The sequence below is a fragment of the Symphalangus syndactylus genome, chromosome 7 (assembly GCF_028878055.3).
Source record: "Symphalangus syndactylus isolate Jambi chromosome 7, NHGRI_mSymSyn1-v2.1_pri, whole genome shotgun sequence".
NCBI lineage: Eukaryota > Metazoa > Chordata > Mammalia > Primates > Hylobatidae > Symphalangus > Symphalangus syndactylus.
This window is the reverse complement of record NC_072429.2, coordinates 124,792,324-124,810,510: the sequence shown is the minus strand read 5'-3', so window position 1 is coordinate 124,810,510 and position 18,187 is coordinate 124,792,324. Positions and strand designations below refer to the sequence as shown.

General features: G+C 39.6%; 1 long non-coding RNA gene across 1 annotated transcript in view; it reads right to left on the bottom strand.

The window, feature by feature from the left end:
• The window catches only part of LOC129486806 (uncharacterized), a 381,019-nt gene that overhangs the window by 23,309 nt on the left and 339,523 nt on the right, over positions 1-18,187 (bottom strand). The window contains exons 9-10 of the long non-coding RNA XR_008659098.2: positions 12,016-12,163; positions 980-1,077 (exon numbers count right to left, since the gene is read on the bottom strand). This is a non-coding gene — a long non-coding RNA (uncharacterized lncRNA). The remainder of the gene's footprint in view (positions 1-979; positions 1,078-12,015; positions 12,164-18,187) is intronic.

The following is an 18,187-nucleotide window of genomic DNA, read 5'->3' as shown; positions in this document are numbered from 1 at the left end:
TTGGGGAAACTAGGGATTCTTCCTTCTGTTGTGGTTATACAAAACATACATTTTATGGGCCTATCATTTTATTTTTGCAGGGATTGTAATTGCTTACTATCAATGTAAGAGAAATTACAGGAGGTGGGTGAGCTGAGAGAAAGGAAAAAATACCTTCCTGTTTAGTAGTTACAAGTTAGAACTGTAGGCAAAGTGTAACATTAGGAAATACAGCTGCTGGTTGACCAGTAGTTTGCCCATTTGTACCAATAGTCCTGAGGTTATTATTTTTTTTTTTTTTTTTATCTATACAGTTTTTCAAAACTTTGTTGTGGACTTCATTCTGTTATTCATAGACATGACAAGATAACTTATCCCTTTAATTTCTGGGCTAAAGCTACATTTTAGACTAAAGGACAAGGAAAATGTAAGCATCCCTTTTAGGCTTTGGGGAATTAGTGGTATCTGTGACATTAGTCTCACTTCGTTTTGGTGGCACTTTTTATGTGCTGTGGTTTGCTGTCCATGCAGGGCAAAGCTGACATCCAATGGGATGTATGTAAGCAAAAGGTGCCCAAGAGTATAAAGAACTAAAATCTTTATGCAAAAACAAAAGAAGATGTAAACCTCAAGCGTACCTCCACCCATTTATACTTCTTAGCTCCAAACCACAAAGAGAACAAAAAAGTACTTTCCCAGACTTGCTTTTTTGTCACGTTTTCTGAGAAAAGACATGGTTAACTCTTAGATGCACTGTCCTGGCCTTACTCTTAGATGTTGATCTTTTCATAAAATTGGTAACAGTTGACTGCTCTTAAAGAGAATCTACCTCGCTCCCCAAACCACATCCCTGTTTCTTGGTCCACTGGTCCTACGACCAGCCTTGAACGACAGGACCTATAATGTACAAAATCTCTGCAAATTGCCAGATGTCAAGGCTACTTCACATTTAGACCAACCTCATGCTAGCAACACATACAGTTTTTTTCTTTTTCCTCACCTCTATAACCTCTAAGAAGAAGTTTTTGTAAAATTAGGGCACAGTCCATTTTGCTGCCAGGCAGTTGTCTTTCCAGAATTCCTTCACGTGGACTTTGTCTATGGGCGAGAGTATATGGCTAATATGAAATTCAGTGCTGCAGAAAATAGGATAAAAGCAAATCCTAAAACAAATTAAGCTTTTTTTGTTGTAGAATCTAAGGAAACCCCAAGCGTTGCAGTTAAATTCTTAAATACTAGTGACAGACAGAGTGTGAAATGAATGGATTCCATTTCTGGCAGCAAAAACTGAGTACCTACAAATTAATGCATTCAGAAAGAGATGTTTTCTAAACACACACATATCCCACCCTAAATGTACAAGAACACACACATCAGTGGAGAGGGAAAGCCTCCATGAGACTGAAAAGGCTTTAAAATACCTATATTATTCTAAGTGGCAATCCAAGTCAGCGGTATTATTTCTCAGTCCTGTCATCCCCCACCCACACGCCATCCTAACTTCCGCCACTAGATTGAATTATCCTAAAATAGAAACCTTATGATATATCCAATGGTCTAAAAACCTCTTCATCCCCCAAACTCCACCCTTGCCATAGCACAGAAAAGGCCAAATTCCAAAGTCATACAAGTGGCCCCATCCATTCTTGATGTATCTCCACTTACTTTTTAAGAAATTAATAATTATTAAATTTTTGTTATCTATTGCAGTAAGAACTTTTACCATAAGACCTGTCCTTTTAACAAATTTGTAAGTGTACAGTATAGTTAACCATAGGCACGATGTTGTACAGCTGATCTCTAGAACATGTTTTTCTTGCATAATTGAAACTTTATGCATATCGAACAGTAACTTCCCATTTCATCCTTCTCCCAGTCCCTGGAAGCCACCTTTCCACTCTCTACTTCTATGAGATTATTTTAGATATTTGTGTAAGTCAAATCATACTGTATCTTTCCTTCTGTGACTAGTTTATTTCACTTAGCAAAACGTCCTTCAGGTTCACCCATGTCATTGCACTAACTTTTTATATTCATTTTCTGGTCTTCTCAGAGTTGCTCATTTATTGACCTCCAATGTCTATGTCATAGGCTCCCCAACCCTGCACTTTTTTATTTGTGTGCCTTTTCATGAAGCTTTTCTACATTTTTGCAATTTAGACTACTTATCCTTTCATCACAAGGCATTTAGTCTTATATGCTGCCATTTATTGAAACTTTATACTTCATTTTGACATTTCTCGTTGGCTTTGTTTGTACTGCAGTTTACAAGTCTGTGTGTTTCTGTCTAAAGTTTCCAATTAGGTTAAACACATGTCTTACCCCACATTTATATCTCTCATAGTATTTAGTGCAGTGTCTTACACGTAGTAATTGTGCAGTAAATACTGTTTAATCAATTGAATGGTTGTAAACTCCTTGAGGGAAGATTTTATTTGGTTTACTATCCCCAAAGCCTGGGAAGTACCTGACATATAGTAAATGCTCAGTAAATATTGTGTTGTGTATGAGGAGAAACAGAAAGAGGAAATTAGATGATTCTGCTAAGACCACACATTGCTGAATACAGAGGTCAGTTCTCAGTTCTCTTCTTACTTGACCTAAATGCTTTTGATCCAGCTGATAACTTCTTCCTACTAAAAAATGCTCCCTTTGCTAGATTTCCAGCATATTCCTTGTCTTGGTTTTTCTCCTATGTCACTGACTGTTTCTTCTCAGTCTAATTTGCTAACTTTTTGTCTTCTCCCAGTTGCTTTATCTGCAATGTGTTAGTAGTCAGTCATTCTTCTTCTCTTCTCTTAACTACATTCACTCCCTAGGGGATCTCATTAGTTCATGACTTTAAAAATCCCACATGTTGCTGACTCCCATATTTACATCTTCAACCTTGACACGTTCACCAGCCCCAAAGCTATGGTGTCCTATTGCCTACTTGATGTTTCCACTGAGATGGCCAACAGTGTTTCTAACGAATATATCCCTAGTCTTCTTCCTTGAGCCTGCCCTCCAGCAGTATTCTCCATCTCAGTTCAAAATGGAAAAATCCTTTTCTAGTATCTCAAACATTATTGGCAATCTCATCTCTTATATCTCAATCTATGAGGAAACACTGTTGTGCTCTACTTTCAAAATATTTACAGACAGCAACACCTTCTCATCTCCCACCTGTCTACCTATCCAACCTAAAATATAACCGTTGTTTACCTGAATTGTTACCAAAGTATGCACAGTTTATTCCCCACATGGCAGCCAGAGGGCTCCTTTTAGAATGGAAGTCAGATCATGTCACTCCTCTTTCACAACCCCAGAACATCTCTCTCTTTCACTCAAAGCAAAACTCAAAGTTGTTACAAGAAAATATCCTATTGAACTTCCCAAATCCTCTCTGACTTCATCTCCTGCTAATTTCCCTCTTGCTCACATTCCTCTAGCTACCATGTTCTCTTTTTTATTTATTTTAGTTATCTATTGCTCCATAACAAGCCACCCAGAATTAAGTGGCTTAAAACAATTTATGTTCTCTATTGGGTCTGTGGATTAACTGACTTCAACTGGGCATTTGTGCTTTAAGGCTTCTTGTGTGGTTACAGTCCAATGTCAGCTGAGTCTGAAGTCATCTGAAGGATCCATGGGCTGACATCCACGGTAGCTTGCTCACTGCAGTGACTGACAGGTGATGCTGAGAACTGAGCTGGGATTATGGACAAGAGCACCTACGTGCCTTTGGCCATGGCCTTTCCACATGCCTTGGGCTTCTCATAGCACAGCAGTTATGGCATTCAGTGTTCTGAGGGTCAGAGTCCCAAGAGCAAGTGCTATAGGAGGCAGGAAGTAGAAGTGTCAAGCCAGTTAAAGACTATGCTTGGAAGAGGCCCATCAACACTTCTACCATATTCTACTGGTTAAAGCAGTTACCAGGCCTGCCAGGATTTGAGGGCATGGAGTAATAAACTCCACTTGCTCATGGTAACATGGCAAGGTCACATAGCAAAGGAGCATGTGGGATAGAAGATATTATCAGGGAAGTCTCTGGAAAATCCTATTCTTCAAACACAACAGCTGCACTGTCACCTCAGTGCTTGCCTTTCCCTCTGCCTAGAATGCTTTTCTCTTGATATCAGCATGTTTTGCTTCCTCGCAGCTTTCTAGACTTTGCTCTCTCACTTACTTCAACTCTGCTATTATGTCACCTTCTCAATGGGCTCTTCCTGGACCACTCTACTGAATATGACACATAAACAGTCTCCTTGGTGATCAAGGGCTCACCATTGCCCATTAACGTTGGCTTGACCAAACTTCAGCCAGACTTCTCCCCTCCCTACAGGCCCCTACATTTTGACTTGCCCTCAATTTTAAATAAGCACTAAGCACCTCCGGTGCAGAATATCCTTCTCAACACTCATTCCGAGAATCAGCCGACCACAAAGAAAAACATTTCTCTGCTGAAGCAACCTGATTTTGCCACCTTCTTACCCTGCCCTCTTGCCTTTTGCCCCTACGAATTTCCCTGTCAGTTTTACCTCTCCCTCTCTCCAAAAGATATGTCCTCTTCTGTTTGATTTTGAGACACTTGAGATTTCTGAGATGGAAGCATTCTCCCTGCTAAGTAAAGTTTCCATTTACCTAAGTCTGCATTCATTTTGATTAAACACCTAGCACTCTCAATGCTGTTTATCCTACACCCGTTTTTCACATTACACAATACCTTTTACATACTAAATGTCGTCTCTATTTAACTTCAACTATTTATTATGTTTATTGTCGCTCACCCTCCATTAGGATATAAACTGCCTGACAGCAGGATGCCTTTCTGTTTCACCTACTGAATTCCCATCACCTACTACAAACATGATAAGTGCTCAAAAAGCCTTTGTGAATTTAATGGATAAACTTACTCTTACCTGTGATGTGATACAAGCAGGTTTTGTCTAATACACGGATACAGAATAAAGAAATATTCGCTACTGGTTCTTCCAGGATCTCATTCTCTACTCCAGTTAACTGAATCTCTGACATGTTCCTTGAGCTTGTTTCAAATTCTTGTTTCAGTCGTGTAACTCCTTTAAAACTGTCCTGTTTTTTTTTTAGCCCTTCCTAACTTCTTTTCCTCTCTGCCCTTCAACTCAGCTCAGAAACTGGGGCTTCATGATTTGTGGACAGTTGACCCTGATGCTGTTAACCCACAGGCTTTTCAATCATTTCCTCTGAGTAGATCCCTGTGCACTTCTACTGAACTCCGATCCCAGCTGTACCAGCCACCTGTCTAGCCCTTCCCTATCAGATCCCAGGTATACCAGCCATCTGTCCACCCCAGCTTTCCCTCCTTCCTTGGGCAGGTACCATTCCTGTTTCTGACACCTCCAGTCATCCATGTCCTACTTTAGTGGACAAAGTGCCTTATAACCACATCCTAGACAGAAGAAAAGAAGTATCATTGCTTCATGATCATGCATAGTTAATATTTGTGGAGTGAATTTGTGTCAAAAAGATCTGGAGGCACAGTAGTTTTACATTCTAAGTTATTCCCCTATTCCAAGGACTTTGGCAAAGGGAGGGGAAAGAATCAAAAGTTATATGATGATCATAATGAGTTTCAGGTCATGACCACATAATTCACCTTGTTATTACACACTGCTGATCCTTTAAGTAAAATACCAGAGCCCCAGTAAAATGAATGAGATACCAATGCCTGAGGATTTCACCCAAGCATCACTAATTAAGGGTTATCTTCAAATGCATTCAAGCTACACAAGTCTCTTGAGTTTGCATAATTGAGCTGGAAATCAGTTGAAGGAAATTTATGGGATTTTAGCCCAGGAGGGAAAGCGAGAAAGTTGGAAAACTCAAAACCATGGGGAAACAAAACAAAAACACACACAAAAAAAACTTCCTTCACTTTGAAAAATGAAGGTTTTGTTTCTGACTCTTTTTTTGATGTAAGAAAAGTCTTACACTATCTTTTATATTCTCTTTGTCTTGTTTTCCAATTTTTAGACCTCCAATTGAGGTAGAGGGTGAAAGAAAGAGCCTTGGAATCCAAGTCAGAAGTCTTGGGTTATACCTTCCCCTATTCAATAACCGAGTCTTATATATGAAATATAAATAAAAATTACTGTATCTACTCCATGGGGTAATAATGTGGATGAAATGAGGACAAATTGAAAATACAACAAGTCCTCAATACCATCCACAGTTTCTTGAAAACTGTGACTTTAAGTGAAAGGATTTATAACAAAATAGTTTCATTGATACAAACAAAGTTCCTACAGCATATTTTTGGTCACAGAAACATCACCAAACTTCTAAATAAAAACCAAAGCACTTCTAATGGTAAACATTGAAGCAAATGTGAGTGTGCTCTCTCTCTCTCTCTCTCTCTCATATATATTTTTATATATATAATGTATACGAAAAATCTTTCATATATATAATCTTTCACATATATGAAAAATCTTACATATATCTAGTTTTTCAAATAAGATAATGATTTACCCCATTATTTCAGTTCAGGTGCATGGGTGGCTGGAGCCTATCCCAGCACTTACGACCTGGACATAGAAGTCCATGGTGGCCTGCAACCTTGTTTGGAATTAGAATATGGAGCTGAACCCATTGCTGGCCTCAAGGGAACCTTGGACAGCCTTGCGAGTGAGGAGGCAACAATGAAAGTGGAAAGTTGGGGCTCTAGAAAGCACGAGGCTCTCTACTGGAACAAAGAGAGCAGAGGGATGAGATGTTATGAATTAAATAGGATGCAGATATGATGGTAACTTAGATAGCATGGCCTGTTGTATTTCAAAGAACAAAGAGCCTTCTAAACCTTTGCACAGAAACACAATCACAGGGTTTAAGCAGCAAGGGTTTTTTTCTTTGTATAATAAGTATACAAAGGTTATACAATTGACAACACAGTCTCTATAAAAAGCTTTTTTAGCCACTCCAATCCTCAGTTTCTTCTATGAACTGTCCACATTATTTGCCCAACCATTTATTTTTTACAAAATTTCATTAATTTTTTCCAGTTAAAAAATGTGAGTTGTCATTTAATTTTGCATGTAATTTTGCCTGACCTTTAGCTATGTTTTAAGCAACTTGAGTACTGGAAATTTGTTTATTTTGTATCCTCCAGAGTATGAAGCATGATTCTTTTCCCTAAAATAGTAGCATTTGTGATTTTAAATTCTATCTGCTGGATGAATCAATACAAGTGAGTAGAAGATAGAATAATACCTCATCTACCAGAATTCACTGAGCTAGCAGTCTTATCTATTAGAAATATATGAAAGAATCAATAAGTAAGAAAAAAAGCTTTCAAATAACCAAAATATAAATGTTACTAAATCATATTTGCCATCTTAAATGAGTATTAAATAAGTAAAGGCAAAACCTAAGATGATTACATCTAGGAATTATTTTACAATATGACACAGGAATTAAGCATAGCATCAATAACTTTTGACCAAGTGAAACAGGCTTTTTTAGAGAGCATAAACTTGCATTATTTTTTCATCCAAACCCAAGCAGCCTAACCCCCTCTCCTTGCCATAGAGAGAAGCCATTCTCAGATAACAAAGAGCTTAAGCAAAGTAATTTTGCAGAGTATACTTTGAAGGAGGAAAAAAAAATCCTTCAAATTTCAGCATTTGTATGGATGAATGCAATAGGCAATAGAAACATAAATAGCTTTTTTAAAAGTGCAATAAATGAAAGCTGTTCATAATTGGTGTTCTATAAGGAATTACAAACAAAGAATTTGAGAAGTCTCTGGAGTTACACTTTCCACACAGATACAAGGTAGTGACTTATCTGAAACAGAATTATTTGGCACACCTGGCATGGGCAAGCATGAACCACAGAAGAGATTCAGCAAAATGTGTAAAATCAGAAATGAATTAGTAAGAACATCTAAGCAAGCACAAGACAGCAATATTACCCAGAATACATTACTAAAGGACTCACTGTCACCTGAGTGGGCTGAGATAGGAGGCATCGACCTGTTACAGCTTTATCAGGATATCATTTTACTGTGAGATGATAACATTGTTCTTAAGCAAACCAATTAGTAAGTCATTCACAGTTGATCTTATGTATTAAATTAGTCATTTGTAACTAGTTCTTTATGTTATCTTTAAAAAGCATCAAGTAAAAAGCACTGTTCAGATATTGTTAGAAAGAGGTTTTATATAGCAATTGCAGGCACAACTTAGTTGCTCGAAATGATGGAAGCTCACAAATGGAGAAAAAGATGATTTCATAATTTTTTTCTTCAAAATGTGTAAACAGAAATAAATCACAATTAGTAATGCAAAGAAAAGTTAAATTAAAAACCTAAAAAGATGGCCCTGGTAAAAACAAAATAAGCACATTTTGAAAATTAAAAAATATGCATTTTAAAACCTAAACTTTCAGAACCCACTTTGTTATGTCGATATTAGCAACTTAAATAAGATTAAATTAAAAAGTAATATTTTGGGTTTGGCTGCAACAGAGTATGGGTGTTACCTAGACTGTTCTTCCTCCCTTCACAAAGGTAAACAACTATGAAATGGAACAAAATAGGTGAAGCATTTTTTGGAGGAGGACTATAATGCTAGCAAAAAAGCAAACACATGTGGTGAGCTCAATGTTTTCTCAACTTTCTGCCGTAGGGAACCTTCAGGGATCTGCATGTCACAAGGAGATGGAGCCCAAGGAGAGCACAGCAGTGTTACTGAGCTGGGGTGGCAGAGATTAAAGTTGAGAGCTGCGAATGCAAACTGGAATTTGCAGGGCAAATTAACAAAGAGAAGGGTACTATTCAGACAAGAGTCCTCAGAATGCCGTATGGGGAAATCTGAGTTGATCCTTGGCCCAAAGCTGGGCTGTACATATATAGAGCCCGTCTCTTCTAGAGCTCACAGGAAATACCACAGTGCTTACCATCTGTATTTCTGAGTACAAAGGAAATACATTAGAATTCAACAACTAAAAACATAAAATATGCAAATATTTAGAAATTAAACAACACACTTCCAAACAGCACATAGGTTGAAAAAGAAATCACAAAGGACATTAAAGTATTTGAACAATCATAGTAAAAACACAGCAAATAAAAAAATTATTCATAACTAAGGCAGTGCTAGAGGAAATTTTACAACTTTATAAACATAAAAGACTAAGAGTGGTTCATGTTTCCACCTTCAAAGGTTGGAAAAAGAAATGCAAAGTAAACCCAAAGTAAATAGAAGGAAGAAAATAATCAATATGAAAAACTACATCGATTAAATAGTATACGAACATTTTAGAAAGTAAGAAAGCCAAAAGCACAATTTTTAAAAGAACACCAAATATTTCCAGAGCTCATCTTATGCACCACGCTTTCTGCCATGTGTTGATTACACAGATTAAGATAATGCAGTCCATCTGCTCCTGTCCCCAAGTTCACCATATTTGAGCTTTCAGTCATGTATTTCACAAAATGACTTCAATATAATACATCTGAGAGTTCATCTCTCCAGCAGTGCCTACAACACAGTAGAAGCTCAATAAATATGTGTTGAATGGGTGAATGAACTTTCTCCTTTAACACATGGGGTGGGCCACAGAAAGGAAGGGACTTTCCCTAAGGTCACCAATGTCTTACTTGGTACAGCCTGGATTCTGTCCTCCATACCAGACAACATTCTCTGCCTTGGCCAGCTCAGACTTTAGTCTCAACTCTCTTATGCCATTAGAGAACCTTAATAACTAGTTGTGTGTTTAAATTGCCTGGCACCCATCTTGGAAAGGCATTTCATTAGCATTCCTGTTTGTGTAATGCCAGCTTGCCAGCCAAGGAGCCCACTGAGAGATGAGCCAGGGGAGAGTGAGTGAGCACACAGACTTACATTGGAACTTGCAGCTCCACTTAGCGCAGGGGAACTGAGCTGTATTGACACCCACCAGCAAAAGCCACCTTCCTCAAGCTCTCTCACCTCCCCAACATTGTTCCTGTTGCCTGATTACATCTGGAGAATCAAATTTTCTTGGGGCAGAGCCCAAGTATAATTGAGACAACAGGACTATTTCCTACTAGTGGAGAACTAAGCCTTTGCAATGGAAAATACAGAGGGAAGAAACAACCAATATTGTCATAAGCCAACACATAAGACACACTCAAATTTTAGCAACTCAGATTAGAAGGGAGGCAGAAACAGCTACAGCTACTGGGGAAAATGGGAGGATGCCTAGGAAGGAAGTGGTTATAGGGGCTGGCACTTGAAAAGGCATAGTATGTCCCATCTCCAAAAGAATAAAAATAATAGAAATTACTTATATAGCATGCATTATATGTCAGGAACTATTAGAAACACTTTGTAAAATAAATATAAATTATTTAATCTTCACAGCAACCATACAACATAAATACTGTAATAGCCCCCACTTTACAGATGGCAAAACTAAGTCAGAGACGGGTTAAGTAAGTCACTTAAATTCACAGAGCAAATAAGTGGTAGAATCCAGGCAGTCTGGTTGCAAAGTTAATGCTTTTACCGATCCCTCAACCCCATACTACATGAAGAATTGATTTTACTGTGAACATGGGCTCGTAATTAGATAAGTAGACCAGCTCTGGAATTCTCCTTCAGAGGTCAAAAACTTACAAAATAGCAAGCACTCTGCAGCTCAAGCCTTGCAGACAGCTAAGCAATGATAAGCCCAGTTGTGTCTACTCCTTCCTTCTCCATTCATTCACTCTTAGTCATCTGACCCATTAGAGTTTGTAGATTCGAACTGAGTTCGTACTCTGAAGACATGGCAAACAGTTTTTTGAAATTGAATCACAAATTTTGATATGCAAGCTACCATAATCTAGTTTCACAGAGAGTGGAGACTATCTGGGATTCAGAGAGGGCAAGCAAATGTTTAGATAGTAGCTGTCTGTGAGTAGATAACATGATCTGTGCCAGCCATGCTACGCTGTCCCTGCTTTTATGGAGATTCCGGTCTAAAAGGAAAGACCAGTATGAATTACCTAATCCGTTAGTGAATGTTACCTGCAAAACAAGTGAGGGGCTCTGAAGGAAAGGAAGACAGATCAGTATCAGAGACTCATAATGGAAGCTGAGCTGGCCCTGGGGCAGCAGAAGGGCTTGCCTTGAGAAACAGGTGCTTGGGTTGAGAGCTGAAAGATGAAAAGCCTTTTTTTTTAAGTGGCACAAGAGAGATGAGAAGAGAATTCTAGGCAGAATAAACAGCACTTGCAAAGGCAAGAGAGAGCAGGCTCTGAAGCCTCCAGGTATGACCAGCCCCAAGGCAGGGAGCAGGGTATGAAATAAGTTGAGGCTGGAGTGAGAAGGAGAGGCAGGCCATGCAGCAACTGACGGATTCATGAGCTCTGTGCAAAGAGCACTGGGGAGCCATGGAAGGACATAGGCAGAACAGTGGCATGAAGCAAGAAACACCCAATGCATCCAATAAGTGACTAGACTAATAATCAAACGCAGATCCTTTGCCCTTCTTCCCCCCAATGTCCAGCCTCACTGCATTTTATCATCCCAGGAAGTTTAGCCAGTAGAGGTCCTCACCAAGCCACGCAAATCACAGAGCCTCGGGGTTGGCAGGGACTTGGCTATCTTGGAGACACATCTACTAGCTAAGCACTCCCATGTCCTCTCTGAATCCCAGCCCATTTCCAGTCTGTGTGAAACTAGATATCTGGACTCAGCATATGCTTAATAGCTGGGTCATCTCTAGCAAATTAAATCACTTCTATGAGCCTCCCTTTCTACACTGGCACTACGGGAGTGCTAATGTCAATTGACTATTAAGATAATGAAGGTGATGTTTTCAGCACCATATCCAATCTTTAGTAGATGCCCAAAGAGTGATGATTTAATCTGAATTCAGCCATTCATCTTGAGCTATATCTTTCTCCCAACTCAGCTGTGACAGTTCCAAGACATCATCCTGTGTATCAGACAGACCTTATCATTAAATCCAGTAGTCCACTAAATAATTATGCATGTTATAGCAGCCCATAGCTAAAGTGGAAATAAAAAAAAATAATAAACTTACCCGCAGTGGAGAAAGGAGGAAGTGAAGAAATCTCATCTTTCTGGTATAATTTTCCATTGTTTTATTCCTTGAAAAATAGGCAGCATAATTTTGCATGGTGTTCAAAAAATGAAACTCAACTCACCAAAAGACCATGAGTTCAATATTTCTGTTGAAAATAAACATTTGAAAACAGTATCTATTTTATGTTTATGTATATTTATTCATCTATTCAATTTATAATTTCAGGCTCATTCCACACTAAGTGTTCTGAATCAAAAAGATGAACAAAATACAGTGCCATTCTTCAAGGACTTCACAGTCTACAGGAAAGGGACATAGTTAAACAAATAACTGCAGAATTGGAATTTGGAGCTGATGTGCTTAGAAGTGTTTTGAACAAGGGGCATGACTGTTACTCTCTCTGCTTTTGCAAACTTCAGGAAAACCTTTACTCACAGGTGAGTTCCACCTGAGGTTAATTTGAAGCTTGGGTTCTGAATTTGCCAACTAAGATAAGAAGGAAACATATTGATAGCAAGAAGAATAGCTTGTGCAAGGAAGTGAAGGTCCAAGAAGGATGTGTTTTCTCAGAAGCCTGGAAAGGCATCTCCTTCTCAACCTCCAGGGAAATCAAAATAGACACTCAATGATGGGTCCTGAGCATTTTCAGATGCAAGGAAAGTTCTCAATTACTGGAATTGGGTATGTTAAATCAAGATTATCATGACAACCTGACTTCAAGTCTTATTTGCTGAAAGTGCAAAGCAGAGGAAATGACCATTTTGTGTGTGCAGCACCCTTGTAATCTCACAAGGACGATGCTTAATGACATATGGAAACCCGTTGGGTAATTAAATAGTCTGGGGCTAATTGCATCTGACTGTTATTCTAATGTGATGGGTTGAGATGTGCAATGGATAGGAGAAAACAGGTTTCTAGAATTGCAATGGGTGACTGTTTGCTCTGACCTTGATTGCATTTGAACATGGGGCACAGGATGCAGTGGGGTGCAAGTTGACAGCCAGCACATGAGGAGTAGGGCAGACTAATTTGTCAGTCTGGCTTACAAAGGTGTCTTGTATTCATTTCAGAACAAATCCAACTGCTGTGATTCTGCCTTTTCCTCCAAGTAAAGGCTTATCTTCTTCCCAAGCTAAATGCATCCGCATAGCCCTCCAGCTCAACATCATTATTTGTGTGGAACTTTTATATAATTCCTTCTAAAAAACACAAATATTCTCATTTGCTCCTCACAATTGTGAATGATTATTATTATCCCTCATCCAACCTCATTTTGCAGATAAAGAAATCAAACCTCAGAGAAGCTGAGTAGCCTACTGGTAACAAAGTGATGGAATCATGACTCGTGTCCATGTCGTTCTACTTGCAAATCCAGTGTCCTGCCGGACTCTGCTCTCTCATTTTACTTGGGAGAGGCCTGGGAGAACTGTTTGTGCCTTTAGGCAGACACACAGATCCTGCGGCAGCCCAGGCTGATGAGAGCAAATATTAAGAAAATGGAGATGGTTAGACTCAATGACTATTATCATTTTCACTTTACAGTTGAAAATACAGAACCTCTGGGTGAAGCCCTAACTTCCCACAGCAGATGTGGTCTATGAGGAGGAAGAAGTGGATGCATGGACCAGTCCTGTTATGAAGACAAGTTTCGTGGTGCTACTGTGCCTCCATGAGCTCCTGTGGCCCAGAAGCTGGCATCCTGTGAGTGGGTAGGTTGACGATTATGCCAACTAACCCTGCAGGGATTTACGCTGACGCTGAGTTCCACTCACACATTAGTACAGCTCCATAGGTTGTAGGACATTTTCCAGGCTGGAGCAAATAAGTTTTTGCTTTCAGTAAATCCCCTCCCTCCTTCCCTTCCTTTTATCTCAGATTTGGGATGATGGAGTGGGCTGAGTTTTAAGACTATTCTCTGTCTGTTTATGATATTCTCTGGGTGACCACATCTGCAGAAACCTCTTGCAGTATTGAAGTCCAAATCCAACACAACTCTGTCACCAATCTATAAGCTCCATTTACGTCCATATTCCTAGTGAGTATATCATAACATCAGAGATACACAAAAGGCCGGGCGCGGTGGCTCACACCTGTAATCCCAGCACTTTGGGAGGCCGAGGCGGGCAGATCACGAGGTCAGGAGTTCAAGACCATCCTGGATAACACGGTGAAACCCCGTCTCTACTAAAAATACGAAAAATTAGCCGGGCGTGGTTGCAGGCGCCTGTAGTCCCAGCTACTACTCGGGAGGCTGAGGCAGGAGAATATTTATTCATCTATTCAATTTATAATTTCAGGCTCATTCCACACTAAGTGTTCTGAATCAAACATCTGCAGAAACCTCTTGCAGTATTGAAGTCCAAATCCAACACAACTCTGTCACCAATCTATAAGCTCCATTTACGTCCATATTCCTAGTGAGTATATCATAACATCAGAGATACACAAAAGGCCGGGCGCGGCGGCTCACACTGAACCCGGGAGGCAGAGCTTGCAGTGAGCCGAGATCACGCCACTGCACTCTAGCCTGGGCGACAGAGTGAGACTCCACCTTAAAAAAAAAAAAAAAAAAAAGAGATATACACACAAAAAACTCACAGAAATAATATGGAATTATTTTGTGAAGTCCAAATAATATATATCAAGTTTTATTGCATGGTGTTATGTTTACAAGCAATCACTCGACTCACAAAATCTGCTTGATATGAAGTGTGTTGTAACGGTTTTCTGCTGCTACTCCTCTGAAGTCCTGAGTGTTTCCACCATCCAGGGGGAAACAGCTAATATCTGCCTGTTCTAAAACATTATGTGCAAGTACATACACACATAATCCCCTTGCATCTTCTGAGATTTAGCAAACGATTACATGTTGAACAATTTAGCAGTCTATTGAGTGACTTTTCATTTGCTATTAAAGTAGGCAGATATGGTCCTAGGGAATGCGCATGGGCTTTAGTTGTATATCTTGGGACCTACAATTTCTGGCATGTCAGGCAAGTTACTTAACTCTGAGGTTCTATATTTTGAACTGTAAAGTGAAAATGATAATAGTCATTTGAGTTGCAAGGAAAGAAATTATAATGACATCATGAGGGGTCAGGTTTCCTGAGTTCGAATCCTTCTTTCACCACTGTAGTGGATGCTGTAGTGCTCCACTCAGATTCCAGAAATGAGAAACTCATGCCCATGGCTGCTGGAATTATGGGTTGTTGACATCTCACAGCCAAGTTTCTTCTCAAGAAATGCCCTCTCTTGGCCAAAGATCGCTGCTCTGTCTAATGCTACATCCTTCTCCTGGGGACAGTCTGCAAGCCTTCAAAGTTTTGGCATTCCTTCTTCAATTCAGCCCTCCAGAAATGCCTGGGAAGTCACCTGTAACCAGTATGACCCAATCCTGCTTCTCTGACCCCCTGACAGGTCCTGCTCCAGAAAAAAAACCCCAATAAACTTTACACAAATAAATTTCCAATTCAGAGTCCGCTTCCTGGAGTCTTGGTAGTTCCGTGAAATTTACTGCTTATTGCATATAGAGGTCACATAGATAATTACACATGGTGGAATTGAAATTGAAATTCTGATAAGAATCCTGTGATTTCAAGTCCCGGTCTCCTGTCGGTCTCCATCATTCTATTTCATTCATGAAATAGGCTGGAGGAACTCACAACACAATAGACCCCATATTTCAGCTCATTAATAATCAACATATTCTGGTCTCAGTGGTCATTATTTTTAAGAAGTTGTATACAACATTATAATCAGTGTGACCGCGTCAGGTTTTTCTACTACAGTGGGGCAGCCTGGAACTCAGTCAGACATACTTGTCTTTCTCAAGTCTTTATGAGATTCATTTTTCTATTTTTAAAATTACATTTTGAACTGACACAGAGTGCAATTTTGGAGAGGTGACCCTATAAATGAACAAAGTTCACTGCCATTCATTCCTTCATTTATGGTTTTTTTTTTAGACAGAGTCTTGCTCTGTTGCCAAGGCTGGAGTGCAGTTAAATGAAAAAATGTACCCAGACAGAGGTTCTAAAACAGCACCAAAATATTAATTTAATGAGTGGAGATTAGTTTTCTTTATCAACACTACAATTTTCTTTTTTCTTTGAGACGTAGTCTTGTTCTGTCGCCCAGGCTGGAGTGCAGTGGCACAATCTCAGCTGACTGCAAGCTCCGCCTCCCGGGTTCACACCATTCTCCTGCCTCAGCCTCCCGAGTAGCTGGGACTACAGGCGCCCACCACCACACCCAGCTAATGTTCTGTATTTTTAGTAGAGATGGGGTTTCACCATGTTATCTAGGATGGTCTCGATCTCCTGACCTCGTGATCTGCCCACCTCGGCCTCCCAAAGTGCTGGAATTACAGGCGTGAGCCACATTGCCCGGCCCATTTATGTTGTTTTTATCCATCTAACCAGCCACCATATATTGTGTGCTTCCCATGTACCACGACACATTCTGAGAACTTTCCACACATGCTCTCCTTTCGTCTTCAATCAACAACGTGAATCTTAAGCTGTGCTGAATTTTGTCCAAAATGACTCAGACAGGAAAAGGCAGAATAAGGAATACATTCCAGTTATCTCCAAAGTCCATGCTTTTCTAAGTGTCACATTATATTGTCCTTGCCACTGGCACACAGCTTAAATAAAAGTCAAACTATGAGAAGCCATAGAAAGTAATATCAGAGTACAGGTGAGAAGATGGACTTACATAAATGATCGTTCAAGACTTCCTGGAGAAGGCAAGACTTGGCCTTTGGAGTGACCAAGACTCACTTCCAAGTAGAAAGCTCAGTAATTTTGCTTGAGAGATAGCGTGCAAAGGGCCCAGCCTTCAGAGTGTAGCTGACTTGAATTATTTGAGCTCTATCTTCTATTACTACCCATGTGGCTCTGGACATCTTGCTTAACCTCTCTGAATCTTCACCTTGTCATTGTGAGAGACCTCATTGGCTTGTTGTAAAGATTAAAGAAATCGTGAAACACATCTAGTCCAAAACTGATACTATAGTAGACGTTTAACAAGTGATGTTTGATTTAATTCAAGTCTCTAGGTTATAGTAAGAAAATGGCAAAATATTAATTAATCAGCTTCTCCAGTTTGTGCCTTTGAGAAGGGTAAGCCAAAGAAGGACTTTGTTTTCATATCTCATATTGCATCATTTGTCATAAAAATTACACATTCATACAAGCGCACACACACACACACGGGCACAAACACTCAGACATGAGCCACAATCCACAATGAAGGAGCGCTTAGAGTGCTTAGGCACCATAATAAACTTTCACATAAAGTACAGTGGTAGCATTCTTAATTAAAATCTCTAAAGACTCTTGTTGTTGACAATATCACCACCCAAAGCCATATTTACCTTGTTAATTATTCAAGTTGCAGTGAATAAGAAACAATGCCCAGGCTTCCCATAAAATTTCCAAAAATTAAACCAGGGAAATGGACAATAAATGTCATTTGAAATGGAACTGATGCCAGTTAATTACAAGACAACTGTAAAATAATGGGACATGAGGTGCTTCAACAATGCCTAATTAGTAACTATATGGGCATTTCCTTGGAAAAAATAGCAATTACACGGTGCAAACACTTAGCAGTCATCATCAAAGGCCCTTAACCAATATTAGCTAATTAATCTTCCCTACAACACTCCGGCAGGAGGCAGCACAAGTCCTCATTGAGAGAGGGAGAAGGGAAGGCCAAAAGATGAAATGGAAAATCCTCTTCTGCTCAGCATCTCTAAAGAACAATTTGACACTCACAGCCTAGAAGCACTCAGGAGGGATTCCCAGGCCAAGAGAGGCAGACTGTTTTCTTAATGAGTGACTTGCCCAGGTGATGCATAAGGTTAATGTGGTGAACACCTAGCTTCCTCCTGATTTCCTGCTATGGCTCACATCCTTGCTGTCCTCGAGAACTCCCCACACCAAATTGCTGTTGCAGGCACACATGCACTCTTGCACTTATCAACCCTTTTCTCTTTTTCTCAGAAGAAGGCTTTTGACCTCAAATATATCAAACCAATGGGGGGAGAGGGAAGCTATGTCTCTTTCCACAAAGCCAAGCTTGTTATATTATAACATGATCCACAGCTTTTGATTTCAACTTAATGTATGAGATCTGGAAATATTTCAGAAGTATGATTGATTTT